Source organism: Aptenodytes patagonicus, chromosome 3 (genome assembly GCF_965638725.1).
Source record: "Aptenodytes patagonicus chromosome 3, bAptPat1.pri.cur, whole genome shotgun sequence".
In the NCBI taxonomy this organism is placed as follows: Eukaryota; Metazoa; Chordata; class Aves; order Sphenisciformes; family Spheniscidae; genus Aptenodytes; species Aptenodytes patagonicus.
In genome coordinates, this window is record NC_134951.1 from 29,721,488 (window position 1) to 29,742,441 (window position 20,954).

Sequence of the window (20,954 nt, forward strand, 5' to 3'; positions counted from 1 at the left end):
TTTTCTCTTGGAACTCTGAAATATACAATAATGTACTTCAAGCTTATAGACAAAAATGACTTTGTAGGTAGAGAGAAATCATGAAAAACTAGAATGCAAATATTTCAGAAAACTCTTGAAGAACGCTAGATCAGAATACAGACTGATCTGCAACTTGATTACAAAAATCACCACTAACTTACCCGCTGTGATGACTTTATTCCATGTTTGCCTGGCTCCCTCTAAACCTTTAAAGATCTATACCCAATAGGAGGTTTGTGCTATAAGAGGAGATGAAATACAACCTTAAGAAGTCTAAGGTACTCTGAGACACAGAGCATAAGCACAACAGAGACAGGATGACAGTAAGGGGGGCAGGCTGAGTGACATGCCACCTGCCTGTCCCAGGCAGAGGGATTGATTACCACCACCAGGGCTGCCAGACCAAAACTTGCCTCTCCGTCCAAGTTAGGATGTATTTTTAGTCTTTGCAAATATTACTGGACTATAAATGGATTTTGTTCTAATAGCTTTTTATTATTATTGCAATATAGAATTAACAGCGCTTTTATACACAGAGATTTAACATCCTAAAAGCAGAAATCTTATGCTAACTAAGAACGATCATGAAGCCTCATGAACCTTTATTAGCCCAAGACCTGGAAAACTTGCACGCTGACACGCGCCAGCCAAGTGCCAGGTCAAGCAGGGCTCCTGGTGCACGAGGCTGTGTGACAGAACTGATGAAAGGAAACCAGGTGACAGGAATGACCATGGAGGAGGAAAGGGGCTCCCAGAAGAACCCACAGCAGGAATCATGCAAAAGGAAACTGAACCAAGTGTTCAGCCACGGAGGAGATCTGCATTCTCACTTATGCTGTTGTTACTCAAATAGGAAGGAAACACAGCCCTAAGACAGACAGATGGACAAAGTCACCCACCACCGTAGAGCCAGACCCACCCTCCTGAAACCAAGAGCAAACTTCAGTGAAGATTAACAGCACGAGGACTGGTTTGAGCAGGCCTGGTTTAGCTCTGCTCTCTCATATGTCACCACGGTATTTAGGGACAAATCAAAGTCTTGTCTTATATATGCAGCGACACATATAAGAAACACCAAAAACAGAGTTTGTTAGGCCAAAATGGCTGTTTCGCAGCTTGCAGACATGGCCAGGGCCAATCCGGCCAGAGGGGCTAAGAAAGGGTGTAGAGGAGGTCGGGTTATGGCACCCCATCACATAGGTCAACCACTGAGCACCAAGCTCCCTAGCTGAACTGCTGTATTACGCAAACTACCTTACTAAAAGCAAGCTCAGGTGACACCTAAGTGTCCCTACAAGTCTCCCGGTCCTTTAAAGGGAGAAGCTTTTTTTTTTTTTTTTTAAAAAAAAAAAAAAGGCTAAGAGCCCAAAGCTTGGCTTATAAGCTTCAAATAGTTATTGCCTGAGATAAAAGGATCAAATTAATTACCGTCTGAAATTACTGTAATGAAATAAGGTACAGTCTGCCCAGTCATAAGATGCTGACAAGATGTGAACTACTTGATTTTACAGTACTGCAGTAGCAGTGCGACTACAACTTGGGGTGGAGAGAAATTTATTTTCCATTGAGTGGGATTTTGTTAACAACTGGCTTGTTCTACACATCAGATTTGTTCTACGCTCACTGCAGCAAATTAAACCTCATGAAATTTGTATTCTTTCATGTCAGGTACAGCTACAGAGAAATAATAGACCTGATTAAATGATCCCTGAGAAAATCAGCAAGATTTTCTGCTAATAAAAATGAAGAAGGTATGAATGAAACTTATCTTTGGCAAAGATGCTCCATGAACCACATACAGACATGATCAAGCAAAGCCCTAACACAGAGATCTTCTGGAACTGTCCCCATGCCAGAATGGGACTATAAATTTCTTACACCTAGATTACCACACGGAATATCAATTTCTGCGAGTCTCATGAAAGAATACTAGATCTGCAGTTACACAGACCATAAACCTGAAAAAAGGAGTAATTGGGGCAGATGCTGCAGCAGTGGTCCATGACTTACAAACCAGTGAGCAGGACAAGATCTTTCAAGCAAAAGTCCAGGACGCTTGTGCTAGAAGATATTTTTGAAACACTACACTTTTATGACTAGAGAAGTAAAGATTACTGAATATTAACAATCGACAGGTAAAGAATGAAAAAGCTTTGTAACAGGCAGGCCTGGCACCACTGTCTTTGCAGAGGCAAACATTTTACAGGCTAATGGCTTACTGAGATTGTACACCATCACAAAACAGCAAAAATACAATATTTATTAACATTACAAAGCTTAGAGGCAGGATCAGAGACCAGTCTCCCAGACAGATCAGTATTTTCTTGGACCAATTACGCAGTGCTGAGGATTGCCTCCAAAATCCTCGAGGGATACATGACACTGCCACTGAGGGAGAGGAAGCTTATTCAGACAACCTGGATTTTGCAAAGCATTATTTAGAATGGTAGCCACAGCAGAAGTTCTGGCTTCTGTGAAAATATGATTATTTATGATGGAACAATTTTCTTAAGATTGGCTCTGACGATATTCCTAGGGAGGTTAAGAAAAAGTGAGCCCAAGTCTGTCTTTAATTCTTTGGTTCAGTCAGTCCAGTGAAGACCTGAAGCAAATCGGTAGGACTCTGGATGTGTTTAGAAGCATAATTCTGTCCACGAGTTTCAAGGATATGCTTTTTTTTTTTTTTTTTAATCACACAGCCTATAGCAGAGACATTCCTCATTTTCAGAGACTCATAGGCATTGTAGGTGTGATGGATCTTGTCTCCCCAAATGCCACCCGGAACAGCTGCACAAAGCCTACTGACTAATAAAGGGCAAGAATGTCACCCTACATTAACAGCTCGAGTTACAACACAACAAAAGTGATTGTTAAAATACTCAATTCTAGGCAGCTTGCTGGGTTACAGATATAGAACCTAGGTTTCCAGATTTATGGTAAATAAAGTGAAAAACTCAACCGTAGGAAAAACAAATCAGAATCATTTGGGGAAAAAATACATTCACGTTTGCAATGTTAAAAATAACACAGATGAGTCATGGTTACCAACAGCAAACAGAAGCTCATGCCCTGTTCAAAGTGGCCAGCTTAGACTTCTTCAGAAAGAAAAATTATATACAAACACATCCACATTCAAAATAAATCCCCTTGAAAATAAAAAAAATCTGACACAAATCAGAAATAAAGTGATGATAAATGAAAAGCAGTAACGTACCCATTGGTCCTCAGCTGTGCACATTTAGGAAACTACCAGTACAACGGCGTACTAGCTAGTGGCCACATTAAATGTTCTTACAGTATTTTGTGAATACACTGGAAAAAATCTCTACCTTGCATTGAACACAGCTAAATAAATAGGTAGTTAAAAATAAGTATTTTTATATGAAACAGAATAACAACAAAGACACCAAAGCTATTCACATACTCCCCTACAGACAGCGTGTCCTCTGTTCGTGCCTGTAGGCATCAGATAAGCAGTTTGTTACTGTACTCTGACTGTGAACTTGGCTGCCTCTGCCCCATAACTTGACTGGGCCCTGTGTGTGCACCACAGCATGAACTGTATTTCACTTTTCTGTCTTCACACAACTAAGTGGGGCAATGGCAAGTTAAGAGACAAAAGACAGGAAAAGGATAACAACATATTTTATTGCATTTCTTTGTTTATACTGTGGTAGTCACTGATTGTCTTCCATTGTGCTAAGCACTAAAAAAACCACAGGAACAGACAGCTATTGCAAACATTTTTTTTTTCTTTTTTTATCTTTAGGCAACACTTCTACAAGAACTGTTTTAAACTAAAGTCTCCACAAAGAAAAGGTTAAAGGAATTAAACAAAAATAATCTTACAGCTCCATTTCTACTTCTCCTTGTACCACCCAGTCCATCAGCAACGAATGCAGAAAGCAAAGCAAGATGAAGCAACACAATGTCTGCCCAAGAGCATATATATATTTATAAAATTATATATATAATTTTATTTATATGTATTTAATATAGACTTAATATAAATGTAATAATTATATGTATTTATTTTCTAAAAATAAAATTCCAGGTTGTTATGCGATGAGATCATAGGAGAGAAATACAATTCCAGAATGAAATAACAAAGCCCCTTCTCCAGAAAATTTTCCCAAAGAACCTCTCCCTCCAATACTAATTTCAGCATAGGATTTTATCATCCTAGTAACTATGGTGCAAGACCCATAAACTGAAAAAAAATTCAACTTATTTGGGAAGGAACTGATACAAAAAGCTGCAGCTCAGCCATACACCCATCCTCATTTATTCAGAAGGCACCTACAAGGTCCATGCTGCCTAGGAGTCAGGTACAATTCCTCTGAACTAGCTCCTGGCACAATTGTTGATTTCCATGATATTACTGGGAGCTTTACTGTAACTTTTGTAAATTTGCAATTTCAGAAATGCTACTTTTTTTTAGCGATATGCCTAATTCTCACAGCTACAGAATACATTGAAAAGAGGGAGCACCTGTTCCCGAAGCTGTCAAGAAACAAGACAAATTTAAAAAGATATTTTTAAAGTAATCTCACCTAAATTGATGAACACCATCGCCTTACGCTATTCCAGCTTAAACTGAACAGACAAACTAGCTTACAGTGGATTAAGATCAACGGAAATAAACCATTCTTCTGGAGGCAGCCCCTCCACCCAAGGAATCCTGGAACTGCATGTATAGACAAGCCCTTTAAATCCCGCAGTTAAATTTTAATGAGTGCTATTAACACCTAGTTAGTCTGTTTTAAAGGCCCACTCATGTACTCTTTTCTCACCGATCTAACCACAAAGATTTGCTGAAATTCGTATCTTGGATTTGCAACTTTAATACTATCAATTCCTATTCCAAGTCTGAGTGCTTGATTTGTAATCATATAGTCTCTTAGCAAGGAATTTTAACTTAAAACTGAGAGAGTATTAAACTATTCTGATGAGAGACTAGGGCATGCTCTTTCTACCACTTGTCTGATGAAGCAAATGATGACAATAAAAAGGCCTTTATCTTCTACACAGAACAGCCACAAAAGGAGGATGATACACACTGTCTGCAGTTTCAGTGTATTTTTGGACAGAAAAATTGCGTGCAGACCAAGTATTCTTGGGCTCGGCTTCCAGGGTTTATTCTCCAAAGCACTTTCTCCACCTATTACTGCAGCTCTTCTCATTCCTCTTCTGCAACTATCTGACCTTTTGTGGCTGTCCTTCCTTTTTCCCCCCATCTCCTCCTTCTGAATGTCCTGTTCTTGGTCTCCTGCTCCCCTTCACCCCACCGATTCTTCCCCCTTTCAGTTTTTTTGCCAATCTGCATTAGCAAAATGCCTTTGCCAAGGCATACCTTCTTTGTGTTTCCATCCTCTTGATGCCCCTATCCCTATGCTCTCACTTTTGTCTTCCTCTTGTTCCTGTATTAAACTCTCCATCCTCTGTGCTGCTCATCCTCTCCTGTTCCAAACAGGATGCGTCCCTTTTCCTCCACGTTACATGAAAGTCAGCAGAAGAAATGGATACACAAGAGACAACCTTGCTAATATAATGTAACCGAGACGCTCAGCATCTCAACATCACAGCTCCACCTATAAAATACATTTAACCACGTGTCCTAGAGGTGTGTGTGAGAATAGCCTTGCTCTGTCAAAGCCAACAGAGAAGACAGACATCACCTCTTCGCCCCAAGTTTTATAGCCATGAAGCAATTGTTAACTGTTTCAGAGTAATCCTTTAATTAATTTTTAATTAGTTGCAGCACAAAGTTTGTGTGGGTTTTCCCCCCCCTCATTTTGAGAGCCAATATTCTCCCATTTTTTATAAATGGTTTACGTGTTTACGGTAGGTTAATTTCATCTCTTAATTTTAGTTCATTATGACAGAACATCACCTGGCTGCACACATGCTGTTATTAAAGATTACAGCAGCAGTGTTTACTACTAGTAAACAAACTGATTTGTTTATATTCCTTCTTTGTCACAAAAGCTTAGCTAGTTTAACTTACGATCAGTCAAGTCACTCAAACTCTCCAAACCCAGCTCTCCTCCTTGCAGAACTGGGTAACACCATTTTATTTGCCTCTTTCAACAGCTTTCGTTCTATAAGTGCATCTCTAAACACAAGTTACTGTTCTCTTGCACTTTTCTAGCCACGAAAATAGCCTTCATTAAGGGAAGGCTTCTGCCATTCCTCCCTCTGGTTCTCACCATCAGAGAATTAATACCATACTGATACATGGTGTCTGTAGCACGGCTCAGGCAGTAGTCTGCCAACTCCCATCTCCAATGCAAGGCCGAAGAGAGTAAAAGGTAATGACCCTACTTGGGGTCCAGGACTGATGGGGTGAACAAACCACTCAAGACAGAGTGAAAGGTTCAAGTGACCTTGTCTCACTGCAGCTAGAAGGCAGATCACATCTGGCAGAAGAAGTTAAAACAAATGGAAACCTGTTCTGGTTGAAGCAATCCAAGAAGGAGAAATGACTTTATCTTGGTGCCAGTAAGGGGCACGAGAAAGGACAGGGACCATTTGAACAATCACATCCATCTGGAGCAAAACAAAGAGAGATTCTAGGTGACTACTACAGCATTTCTGCATTTGTCTTTGGCTGTCCAACAATGCTGCAGCTGAACTGTCTGCCAAAGAAAAGAAATTTGGGGGAGAAGGTCCTGGGTTTTTTTTTTTTTCAACTTTTTTCATGTCAGGGTGCAGGTGGAGCCAGCAGCAATCTGGGTGCTGGGGGCATTGGGTGCTCCCCATGGAGGGGGCAGCAGGGCAGGGCCTGGCAGCCAGGGCCCATGCCACCACCCCAGCCAGGGGCAGGGAAGCCAGGGGCACCGGGGCAGCCCCAGCCACCTCCCTGGGGATGGGGGCAGGCTCAGGGTGGGCCAGGACATGGGCCCAGCTCAGCGGGGCCCATGGCCGGGCAGGGCAGGGCTGTAGGGAGCTGGAGACCAAGGGTCCTGGGCTGTGGGAGGTGGGGGAGCCCCGGGGGGCTGGGCAGGGACAGTTAGGGCTGTTCGTGCCTTCAGGGGCCGGGCGCTTGTCAGGTCCTGGCTGGATGCACCCAGTAAGCAGCAGGTGAAAGGCTGAACCACGTACACCTACCATTTCATCTGAGCAGTTTTAGCATGTCTAAGTACACTATTCTGCACAAGACAATACAGGAAACAGTGTAATTAATAGATATAGAATAAGATAAAACCATAAGCAGCTGTTTAGCAAAAATGAATAACTACACAGGCAGCTGATGTGAAATTAGCTTCAGTTATGCTAACTGCAAGTGGTACGTCTGGGAGCCACAGAGAGAAAGAGGCAGAGCTCAGTATGGGCTTTCCATGGACAGGAAAACCAGACCAAGCCCTGCTACAAAGCAGCCAACAGACACAACTGCATATATGGACCCTTCTTGCATCACAATAACCACCAATGCAAGGTAATCGGGATTTGTACTGGCAGGGCATCTATGCTACCACCTATACATACTCCAGCCGCCTCCTTCAACCTCAGTCTCCTAAGAAAGATTTAATTTCATCTCTGCATAAAATCTATTGAGGCTGATAATTTAGTAAGTGTAGTAAGGGTAATTTTAAGATACCACTGGAACATCAGCTGGGTACAAAGGTCCAGTAATTGAGAATATCAAACACTGGAAATAACTAGGATGAAACACATTTATTCAAGTAGGACATACACATGAAATAATTCACAATTTAGTAACCAACACCCTACAACAAATTTGTATTCCAGCAAATACTACTCACAGGTTTACATCATTTTTACAGAACAGATACACCTTCCTCCCCCCCCGCCCTTTATCCCCTGTTCATGCTTATGGCCTATCTAAAGGTCAGCCGTGTTGTTGACTTTGTTTTCCCAAGTGCAACCATACAGCCCTGAGGCAGATACCGTTACTTAAATAACTAACTTTCAGGTTCTGCATGCACATTAACAAGCAGCAGAAAACGGAGAAGAAACAGAAAGTGGGGATAAAGGGAAGACAAACTGTGCATGTTCTGTAAAACAAAGGGCTGCCTTTATGGACAACATTATGTGTGGCACTGCAGACCCTTGGGTTCGATTCCTTCCCCCAAAACAGCACAATGACCTTTCCATGTTGCCTAGCAGGAAGACTGAAACTTCTTCCTCAGCTGACTTTGAACCAGGCATGGAAGAATCTGAACGGATGGCTCCCCTCTGGAGCTCCGCCAGGGAGAGGAGAAGTACCCCCATTGTGCAAAGATTGCCTTCTGACACTCATAAAGGCTGCGGTAAGGAAAAAGAGTTTCCAGAAGAGCTGCAGTGAGGAAAATTAACGTTCTCCCCATCCAGATAATTTTATTACGTTTTCTAAGGCTTTCGCTGGAGTTAGACATCAGTGGTATGGAAAACTGACATAAATGAGCAATAAAAAGACAAGAATGCTATCTAAAAAAGCATGCCCACATTTTTCCTGTAGTTTACTCTGGAAGACTTTTGTTCACACATTAGAAATAAAAAACAAGTCACATACAGTGAAGGAAAAAAAAAATCAAGGCAACAAATTAACATTTTCAAAGAAATAAAGACTATGAGAACAGTTTTATATTACATTTATAGAATTTTTTTTTATGTATATAATCTTCTAGTCAACTAACCTTTTAATTTGGTGGTATCAGGCTGAACTCAGAACAGGCACTTACCATAACAAAATAGGTAGAATTACAACTAATAGTGCACACCAGAACAATGGGGACAAAGTTTTTGTGGTTTGGTTTGTGTTTGTTTTAATAAGTCTTACCCTGCAATTGTTACTCAATTTTAACTCTCCATTAAATATTCTGAATGAGGATGAAAAATGGAAAAAAAAAAATCTTTTGAGTTATACTGAGAAGTTCATTTAACAATAATTGGAAAAGAAAAACTGCCAACTGATTTTTAATTTTTTGCATTTTAACTTTAAACAGCTTTGAAAGCACAAAACCACTCCTTATTTGAATTTTACATTAATTTCCACATTACAAAGCTGTTGTCTGTCACTTCTGAGCTTCATGGCTATTGAATACAAAACACAGGATTCCCCAGGTCTCAGAAAGAGTGTAGCTGGTGTACAAATACATTGGGGGCGGGGTGAAATCAACTGCAATTTATAACGCACGCAGCTGGAAGATTTTGCTTGATGAGCTAGGTCTTCACTAGCAATATAACCTCTACAATGTCTAGAGACATTTTAAAGTTACAAATGAAACATGTAATGACATTCCACATGGTATGTATATGAATTTGTGTATTAATGCAACCTATTTATCTTCTGCAATGATCAGTCCCTGTGATAAACAGTATCTATCAACAGAGCTTACAGAAAACAGACCATTTTGATGTTGAAATGTACAGAAATGGTAAAGTTAAAGTTAAAATTTTACAACGTATCTACTTTTGTTTCCATTCAAGAAAGATGTCTTGGTTCAAAAACTGCATTTTCTTAAGTGTGATTTACATGGACATCCTGCAAATCTTCCTAGTTCTCTTTTTAAATTGTCGTATTATCCCATCACTCCAAACATTCCCATGCACTGTTTCCCTCATACAGGACACAGATGCATCATCACCTCCCACCTATCCGAGTGGTACTGTAATGTAAACATTTAAATAATAACAATGGGTGTACCTTGCATCCACACAACTCCTTTGGCAAAGTTAGATCACCACTGAAATTGAGGGACCTGCATCACTATTCAACAGAAGTAAAACAACAAACCAGGCCAAAAATGATGAGATGAAATGGACTATCATGTTCCAGGCACAACCAAGTCCCTCCCCATGCTCTTAGATAAAAACATTAGGAAGATTAATAAATTTTTTTAAGCTATTTTCTCCTTTGATAAGGTCAGCTCCTGCACCAGCACAGGCTTTTACTCTCCGTGTCATACATTTGGTGCTGTGTAAGGAACATACTAAACACAGTCAGCTGTGTTCTTCCTCTTCTGTGGCAGGTCCCAGCAGTAATTTCACATGATGCATACAACACATTCATCATGTAGACTAAAACAAACCCATGCTGTTGCCATTACTTTTGAACTGTTCTTCACTAACTTGTTTAGCACTAAATGATTTGCCCAGCGCAAAGGGAAGATCTTTACGGGTCATCACACTCGATGCGTCACTCAGGGAATAGTCCGAGATATGTAGAAGACCTCAATGTACATATCCTTGTAAAACAGAGATTTAAAAGCACAACAGAAATTTCTTCTGGGTGGCAGCTGTCAATTCAGCCAACTGAGGTTTAACAATGACCATTACCTCAGGGCAGGCTTAGTGCTGATTTTAGCCACAGCTTCCTGAGCTGGTCACAAAGAACTCAGGAATCTGACAGCGTCCTCTGCTATTCTAGCAAGTGAACCAGAAGACTTCTCCTTTTTAAATGAAAAAATAAACCCATGATAATTTTAATTTCCTTTCATTTTTCAGCAACATCTTTAAAATACTGCACTACAGCTTAGATATTCAGAACTCAGGTCATAAGACTGACGCAGAGGTCGGTGAGTTTCATCTCTTAATCTCTTTCCAATCATCTGTTGGAGGTGCTTTTCATGCTTTGAATATAATCTTTTTTTCCGTCAAATGCTTAATAATAAGTGCACTGAGTCTATCCTACAGTGCAGGCTATAAAACCTCACGCATCCCCTGCTATTCAAATTGTCTGCACAGTAAAGTCCTCATTTTAGATAAGATTAATAATAATAAAAAATATTCACTGTTTCTCTAATCTCTTCCAACACTGCCAGTTTTAGTTATTTGTTACAAAAGGGAAAAACAATCATTTTGGTTCCAAAGTTATTGAAATAATACTGGGCACTGCAAGTACCTTTGGTCTTACCTGTCACCAACAATAAACATGCACTCTGCCAAGCCCTCCCTGGTCACCTAGCCTCAACTTTAAATTGTCCTGTTATACAAATACCCCACAGATAAATCTAGGCAATCCCTCTTTTTGCTGTGTAACCTGAGCCTACCAGTAGCAGCTGCATTTGGGGATTTTTTTCCAGTAACTCTTTTTAAGCCACTCCAACTCCCTGTGATCTGGAGAGAATCTAGCTTTTGAATTTCAAAATCTTTTCCAGATTTTTAAGTTCTGCCTATTCCCAACACCAAAAAATAAAGAATTGTTTAAAATTCGTAAGGTTGGTTAGTTTTGTTTGTTTTTTTAATAGCCTCTCTTCCACTGCTTTCAGCTCTTGAATCTTTTTTGAATCTTTAACATTTACATTACCAAAATTTCATCTGTTACCACCCAAGCCAAAATCTTACCTTTTCTAATACAGACAAGGATTATTATGAAATCATATAAAACCAGAAATGCAAGCTTTTCTAAGAACAGCCAGTATTGTAAGGCACAAAATAAGATGACCAGTGATAGCACTTTGTTCTATTTTAGTGGAAGACATACCAAGAAAACCCAGAGAATTCTGATGCCAAAAGTGACACTTCCTTGTTTCATCCTATCGTATTTGTGTGACAAAAACAGTAAAAAGCTAAGATATTCATGACGATTCTATACTGGAGCTCGTCAATTTTACACTGGAATAACTTCAGTGACATGATAGTTACCCAAACGTGCTGCACCACCATGAAGCATAAGCATTTTGTTACTTGACTAAATACTGAACAGTGGGGTTCAAATAATCTCAGTTAATACTAATATGAACAATTAAATCCTTGTATGCTTCTATCTCCTTAAAAACCTACAGTCTGAACAAAAGGTCCTATAGTCAAAGAGAAATACTTTTGTTAACCTCAGTGAGATCGAGATCAGGACTTTACTATGCTATTTACAAAAAATAAACTGCCTGGGAGCTGACTATGATTCAAAAGAGGAAAGTACCACCATCCTTGTAACAACAGCTGTGCAACCACCAAGACTGAACTGTCCAGAGGCAAAACCCCAGGGCCATGGTATGATAAGCATCCTAAAATGCTTTGGCATTTTCAAAAGGGCCACCAAACCCAAAGATATGGGCCTGATGAAATAGAGGGAGTGACCAAGAGGGGTAACGGGAGAGTCCAAATTCCCAGCATCTGACTTCAGTTGCACAAAACTCCTGGGAAAACAGAAAGGTTTAGCTATGGCTTTCAGTTATAGCCACTGGAAAAGGCAGATTGTGACAAGCAGTAATGCTTCAGAACAAGAGTCATATATAAAGTGAAAAATAATAGCATCGATTTTTAGTGGTGCCCTTTTGAAGTAGCTAAGAAATGGAGCAATGACTAAGACAATAAAAGGCAGTGACAAGTATAAATCCACCACGAATTTCAATTCTATATTTAAATTATATTTTTATGTCAGTGGAATACTACAGCTGAAAATGAAAATCTTTTGTATTAACAACTGTGGAGCAAGGGAGGAAGTTGTATCTTCCTGAGAGTGAAAGTTAGAGACCTAAGAGTTTCGAGTCCTTCAGCTCCCACTTCTGTTACATACACATTTGGCATCTCAGGAGACAAATGGCAAGGAGGCAGCCAAAATACTTTCTGACAATGAGTTTTCCCTGCACAGATATACATCTCCAGCAGCACCCATAGGAGCTTTACACTTCAAAACCAGAGACCTAACAGAGAGAGATCTTCTATCATGAGTATTTTTCAGAAGTTCCTCTCCTTCTGTTACATTTTTTGTGAGTTATTTTTCACACTGTGAGATTCCAAAGGCGCATTTTTTCCATAAAAGCAGACCATTATCTTTGTGTATCATTAAAACTGGTATTTGTCTGAATAATCAGCTATACAGTTTTCATAGACATTTATCACAATGGAACAGCAGTGGTGAAAATGAGAACAGTCTACATTAGCCCTGCTCTTTTTTGGGGCAAACACTCTCCTCCATTACAGGAAAAGAAAACTCAGAATTATGTAGGGAACCACTGTGATCCCTTGATACCGAGTCTGCTAGCTCTATCATACCTCCAAGCTCAAAGACAGATATAATAAAGACAGGGGAGAAAAGGCTTGGAAATGCACTGCTCAAATGTTGCTCAATTGCTACCAAAACAAATATCCTGTTACACAAAATGGAGGCATCCCAGTTAGAAAGGAGCACAGCAGACATCAGCAAGAGGATGTAAGCTACAGAGTTGCCCATCCTCTGAAGTAAAGCATACAAACTTTCTATAATCATCTGAAACAACAAATAAGCAACATAGTTGTATAGTCACCTACTCCAGATCAACTGCTAGTTCACGAGTCTACCTTTTTCGATGAGCAGACAGGAAGCAGGCAGCATCTGATGTGACTATTATTGACTGATGTCACATTATCACAGAACTTGTACCTGTACATTTTTTGCACATAAACAGTTAATAGATGTATACAGTTAATAAATGTAGAGAAGTCATGTTTGGAATTTGCTACAGCAGCCAAGAAGGAAACAGGATTTGAAAGCAATCTTGGAAGATTTAATCTTCAGTATTTTTAAGCCTCTCATTTGAGTATCTAAAATTTGGGTGCCAAAGCAAGCAAGATTGATTCAGCAGTTTGATTAAAAAGATCTAAGTAATTACACTTCAATGTGTATTTGTGTATCAATGTAATGCTTAAATCTTCAAAAAGGAGCCCTAAAATACTTTTGGGAAATACTGACAACACAGTTCAACTGAATAAATTCACCTCTTTCACCAATCTCAACACTGTTAATCTACTAAATATTTCAAACAACTACATATTAACAACAACTTCTTTCTAAAGTTTTACTATGAGGGCAATTGTCAGTACACAGTGTTATTTCAGCAAGGAATTACTTTGTGAAGAACATAAATAACACTACTTAAATTTATTTAAAAAAAAAAATCCCTAAGCCCTCTAATAACCATTAATTAATAACATGTTATTCCACTACTGTCTCTCATTTTCTAGAAACAAGATCCAAAAACATTGCTCAACATCTTTAATGTAGAAAGCTGGGAGGTAGGGTTAATATTGTTAGACTGTTCTAATATGCGGTGTTCTAATATGTTCTAATGCCAGCGGAAACCTGGCATTGATCTGATACAGTTCAGGATGATGGAAGGGATGCAGAAATAGCCAGAGAATGAGATTAATTCCATGTTCAGGGACCTGATCTGAGCCTCTTGAGCCATATGTGAAGCAGTGATGCCAGAATGCAATATGCATTCCCACCAAGAAAATGGATTCAGCATATAAATAAATCAGAAAGAAGTTAAAATAGCCAGCTTCAACTTCTCTCTTCCAGGGATGAGAAACTGGAAAGTGCTGAGGGATTTTGTCTTGTTACCTAATTACTTCTAAGAGGCATCCCATTACAGAGCTTCCAGAACCAGAATTGGCATTGGGAAGCACAGTTTTTACAGGAGTCCCATTGCTCGTGGCAGAAATCTTACAGCTGTGCAGTATGAACAACAGGGATATGTTTTCCCAGGCTGGCCAGCTTCTTGATTCGAATTCCCTCATATTTCATCCCCAGACCTTGAAGACTACCATCCCAAAAAGCAGGGCAGGTGAAAGTGGGGACAACACCTGAGGTTTAAGCTTCTTCTCTTTTGTTTTTATTAGTATTCAAATTCTAATCAAATTGCTATTAATATTCCAATTCAAATCGCCCAAAAGATCACCTTAGGGAAAAGATGTAATTGTTAGCAATTTAATACTTCTACTCCTTCTCACTAAGCAGCAGGGTATCACAAAGAGCACCTGCAATAGCTTCAAGCAGTCTTCCAATGAAACTATGTTTCTAAGGCTAAAACAAAAACACAAACAGGGAAAAAAATGGAGGCCTCCATGATCACCGCTGATGAAGACTTACACTATGAAACAAATTACTTTATTAAACCTTTAATTTTCTATTGTTTTCCCATTTAGCGTAAAGATGTGATTTTAATTCTAAACTTATCTTTAATACAAGTTGATTCCTCCAGACAAAAGGTGAAATGAAAAAATGGACTATCACTGGAAGGTCAACCAATTCCAGATCTGTCAAAAGAGGGAGGAAGCCGGCTCCACCATCCTACAACACAAAGTCCTACCAGCAGCCCCCAGACATTTACAGTCAAGAACTGTTACCATGACTTGACCAGCTGAACTCAATTGTCATGCTGGATCATGCAGAAAAGGCAGCTGCTCAAGCGGATACAATCTAAATCACTTTGAGTTTTAATTTCTACACTCTAAAACATAACTAGAAGGGAAGATCAAGTCTATCCAACCTTTGTAGAATTAGGACAGTGTTCTCTAAATAGCCAAGTTGACTGCTTAGCTATCCTAAGTAGAGAATTAAATATTCCTCAAGCTGGAAAGAGATAGAAGGGCTGGCAAAAGACCATTTCTTCACCATACCTGAACCACAAATTAAAACAAACAAAACCCCTATATCCACAAATCCTTTCCCCTCTTTGAGGAACTAGATGGGGGTTTTTTTCTTTATTAATCAACTATATTTGTATAGTCAGAAAAAAATTTTATCACCTGGTAAAAGTTATAGTCAATATAAAAAAGAACCTCTGATGACAACCAATACTCGTGCTCTGTACTAGCTTAGCAAATTGCTGGTACTGTTTATTCAGATCTGTGCAAGCATGTTTAGTATGTGTAGTTAATCAATGTAGTTAATACACAGGTCAAACTGTAAGTATGTAGAAGTGCCACAACACTGTTTTCCTATTTACTGCACTTCAACACTGGCTCACAGTGCATTACTATTCTGCTTAATAGTAAAACAACCATTTCCATGGTGGGTTGGGGTTTTTTTCCCTTAATTACCTGTTTAGAATGACTTATAGGAGAAACTTACCTCCTCCAGCCAATTTGGTCTCCCTGATTTTGTGCCCCTTCAAATAAACTGAAAAAAAATCTTACTGAAATAACAGAGTTACTTCACTAGTCATAAGATCATACTGTTCTTGCATTACAGCAATAGATACTAGACACTGCAAAAAGATTAAAAAATGTAGTAATATCATGAGATTAACAAGAGTAATTTATAAGCCTAAAATGAAAAAAACAGACCAAGCTTGTTTTGAACTTTTTGAAAGTATTATTCTTCAGTTTGTGTGGTTGCCACAACGTCTAAGCAAACCTCTTTGCACGGTATTCATCCACAGTCCAACACAATGCAAGAAGCCAAGGTTCATCTGGGACACGAAGACACCAAGAAAATGGAAAGCAATAATTAAAAAAGATAAAAGACTGAACTGTAAAAAGACAAAATCCACTTTAAGCCTATGTAATCACCAGACTTGGAACAAAAGAGGATGACTACCACTGATGGCTTTCTATGTCAATCTTACTTATTGTGCCTTGGCCCAGGATGTGAATCAGTTGCAGAGGCAGGAACATTCCAGTCTCCAGACTGATGGTAACAGGCTGCAAATGATTTCCCAGATGCAACGAGAAATAATTTTGTATCACATCTTGTCATACACAGCGCTTTTTCCAAAGGTATGAGATAGGTCAATTCTCCCTGCCAGGAAGCTCTGTCTGGCAGTCTCCAGCTTTTCCAGCTCTCCTTTAGCCAACAGTAAGGCCAAAATAAATGTCATCTTTACCTGCCAGCTTCTGCCTTCCAATTTTCCTAGACTTCTCATTAGCATATTGAAAATTCATTACTGCAGACAGCAGAATGGGAAATTAGAACATCAGTGTCCCCTTTACCCAAAAATGCTTAGCCTCAATGTGCAACAGCAGGAGGTAGTGATCTTTGCCATTATGCACTGGCACAGTAACACAGTGTCTAATATTTAACCGGTCAACTTCCAAAGTTACTCTCTCAACCAAAAATTATACAAAATGTACATATACATACACAAAATAAACCATTTTTTCCTCAAGCACAACCTGGGAAGCATAGGGAACGGTTTAGAGAAACTTAAAATAATTTTTTTTCATGGACATGAATCAATTTGGAAACATTCTGACTCAATATTAATTAAACATTAAAGCATGTTTCTATGAACAAAACCAAGAGTCTTTTCCTCACTGAGGAGAAAAGAGAAAACAGTCATTGATAGGAATCAAACATCTCACATGGCAAAAGCTGTTTACTCCAATGCTGTCAAACCAATTACAAGAAGAGGAGAGCTGTGATCTCACCCTCAAATCTAGGGCAAGCCAACCAGTTAATCACATCCAGCATGTCATTTTAGTGTAACTCACATTGGGCAAGGGGGCTTTCATGGTTACAAGAGGTAAAGGTGTTTATTCCAGGAGGAAAGAAATCATTGGGGAAGGCCTGCAAGCCCTGATGCCTCTGTCTGGACAATACAACTATTTACCTCGAGAGCATCTGACTCCCTTTTTCCAGTTTTGAGAAGTCAATTGTTTTGTCAATTGTTACTGTTCTCGAAGTATGACTACTTTTCCAACTCCGGACTATCCAACACCGTTACAACAGTATTACTTTCAAACCATTTTAAAAAGTAGAAAAAGACCACAGCTTCTTGTAAATAGTCTTAGCAGAATTAAGGAGTATCATCCAGGATTATCACAACCAGATGAAATACAGACTAAATAGGTCAGTGTAGTGCATGTGCTCTCTCCGCTTTACTGTACTCCTTATTTTTCACTATGAAGTTATCTTTCAAAAAAAAAAAAAACAAACAAATTTTCTTTCAAAGTTTTCCCATTTCTTTTTCACTAGAAAAGAATAAAATCAAATTTTGCTCTTTGGTGCCAGGTTATCTGGCAAACCACTAGAAAAAACCTCAGTCAATAATGTGTTGAACGATTCACCTTTTATAATGAAACCCAGGTATTTACAAGGTCAAATTTCAACTTCAAAGCAGGAAAATCATAACAGATCTTTTTAGCAGGGATTATGGCCCAATAATTGGTTTTCCCCAGTACAAAGCAATTGCACTGTAACACAATTACTACAAAAACATGTGGGAGGTGCATTACTTAGCAGGCCTCAGAAAACTCACTACTGGAAAATGACACTCCTGGAGTTTAAACTTGAGATGATGTGTTCTCGTTTCACTAAGAAGGTTTCTCTCTTTTTTTTTTTTATATCTGCTTTCTTTTCTGCTCGGGACATTTCAGGATTTTTTTTTTTTAAAGAAAATTTTTTTTAGGAAAATCAGATATAACTTTGGCATGTTATGACCAACCTACTACTCTCCCATGAAACACAAGTGAAAATATTTAAATAAACAATAACAAGCACACATTGTCCAGAGCCTGTGTTATAGATGGAAGAGGATTTTAGCCACTGATTTATGCATCTGAAACATGTTGCCATGAGACCCCCATTAGAAGGAGATTTTGTTAGCGAAGAATGTTAAAGGTCCTGGTAATTTTTTGCTCTGACAGTTAATGAATGTTTATTATCAGAAGTCAATTTACCAAGCCTCTCAACTTGCTAAAGCACACATCTGTGGAAGGTCAACTGTTGTTCCTGGGCCCAGCAATCTCCAACTGGATCCTCAAATTCCCTGGGCTGCAGATGCTCCAAGAAATTCATCTGCAACATCACTTAACTTTTACCAACTCCTGGCATTTTATTTGTGCCTATTAGATTTACCTGAGTAAATTTTACATGTCAGATAAGTTTAAATGGAAACAACACATACTATGAAAGTGGGAATAAAAAAACCATATGGTAAACATTTGAGTGCAAAAATTGGAAACTCTGTTATAATAGAGATGTCTAAAGTAAGAAAGCACAATTCTAGATTGTAATTAGCAAGAAGCACCCACCAGTGTTTTGGAGAAGTTGGAATGTCCCTCAGCATTGGATCACCAGTCCTGAGGAACTTGGGGAAATAATTCTTGTCTACTTGCTCCGTCCAATGCCAAGCCTCCACTCAAACCATGTAATCATTTTTGTATTTGGATGATAAAATACATAACCTTTTAATCCAAAATTATTTATAAACTCATGTCACCCACCAGATAAAAGTAAAAAATTTAGTCAAAGTCACCAGGTTTCCCTGTTTCCTTCTGGTAACCCATTCCAGACAGCCTGAACTTGCACATCTTTTTATTCCCATAAAAGGAACAGAGCAGTACTTACCTGTGTTGATATATTTTGGAAATCACTCAGAATAAAAGTGAACACAAATCTCAAAAGAACATTCACCCCATTTTTCCTCGGTATTTGTCACAGAGCTCAAGGAAAATTCAAGAAACATGAAAAGTATAATGGTTAATAAAACTGATGCTGTTATTTAGTTGCCTAATAGAAGGAGACTTCAGCATGGAATGCTAGTGACTCACAAGCCTGTTTTACTATTTATATCAGTTGTGTTTTCTTCTGCTTCAACAAAGTCACCTATTTTAAAGTTTTATAATACTGAAATTCTAATGGGTCTTAATTCTACATCCCCCAGGAGCACAGGCCCCTCTGTGAAGGGGCACAAACACTCCATCATAAGCAAAGAAAAACGTGGAAGCTCTTAGTGGTACTGTAAATGTGCGAGTAGAAAATCCCAAACATACAACTCCTTTCTTTGGAACTAGATTTTCCCAAATCACAAGAAAATTTCTGGTTGTTAAAATTTCTTCTGAGTTTTGCTATTGAGTAACTTTCTCTTGTTTCAAGACGGAAAAATCTAGTATTTTTGGAGGCCAACTCATGCAAGAGCTTTCTTCACAAAGCACATCTCTTCTACTGCTAAGGCACAAACAATTGTAAAAATGAAAATACTGTGTGCAACTCCAATCAGGCTCAAGTTCTTTTTGCCTCCATCTTACAATTTTCAGAGAAACTGGGTCTGACATTACACTGTTGGGTTTTTTACACAGATTGCCTTTCAACATTTAGATCACCCAAAAAAAAGGCAAAGAATTTTTTTTTTTTTTTAAAAGGGGGAAAATGTCACGGTCATATGATTTCTGTAATCATATCCTACATTTTCTGTATTTGACATCATGGTGGATGATGCTGTACTAACCAAAAGACAGGCCAGATCCCAGCAGCAGTAACTCCTGTGCAAATGTCATGACTTCAGAGTGGCTGTACTAAAAACAAAAATGCAAACTCACCAGCTTGCAAAAGTTAATCTTCATCCACACTTTTATTCTAAAGGAATTGATCAAAAATGTGGGCAGGACAATGACAGATTTTCAAACATTTGTTAGCATTCTGCAAGAATATTTGGCAATTACAAGGTAAGCTGTAGCATTCAGAATTGCCACTGGTACTTAAAAATATAAAGGTTTTTAATTACATAAAATGCAAACCTTACAAAGATATTTAGAAATATGATACCTCCTCATGTAAAAGGGAATGTGAATATAAAAAAAACATATGTGCAAGTAAGAACGTTTGTCAGCCTATAGAGCGATGTCATTCATAAGGACTAGTGGCAAAATTAACAATTCTAGGTGTTTGACTACTTTTCTCCCACATATATGAGCCACAATTATTAAAACTATCACAGGAAAAATTTCAAAGGGTAGGCAGAGAAGTCAGTATTCACAATTATAGACAGATTTGTTTCTCAGGAAGGAAGCAAAAGCGAATCTGTTTAGGTTAGCAGAGAAATATCATCAGGTTTTCAGGGCTGGAGTCTTCCGTGTTAGAGACTTGTTTCTTCATATTATGTTTCTATAATAAATACCCTGATGCTCTTTGAACATCAGCTGCTTCCTGTGCTTAAAATTCACCATCACCACCTACTTCTACAGTCCTCCTCTTTAAGTTCATCATCCTAATGAAATAAGCTTAGTAGACATCTGGCCTTGACCATCCTAACTGAAGCACAGCCATGTGCTTACGTTACCTCAAAAATAGCACGTGAGATCACTTCCTCAAAATAAAAGGTTTTGCTCTCCCACACCATTACCAGCAGACTGATATCAAGTGCTGTTCAGCAGCCACTTCAAGGCTGAATCCGCTGGTTCTAAAAAGGAAATAAACCCTAAAATTTAGGCACCACACAGTCCGTGAGTGTGTGGCTTTGCAAAAAGGTAAAATAGAAGTTTCTTGGTTTTCTGCTCTGCCAAAG

At 38.8% G+C, this 20,954-nt stretch overlaps 1 protein-coding gene across 6 annotated transcripts in view; it reads right to left on the reverse strand.

The window, feature by feature from the left end:
• The window catches only part of DST (dystonin), a 315,857-nt gene that overhangs the window by 234,479 nt on the left and 60,424 nt on the right, over positions 1 to 20,954 (reverse strand). The window lies entirely within an intron of this gene.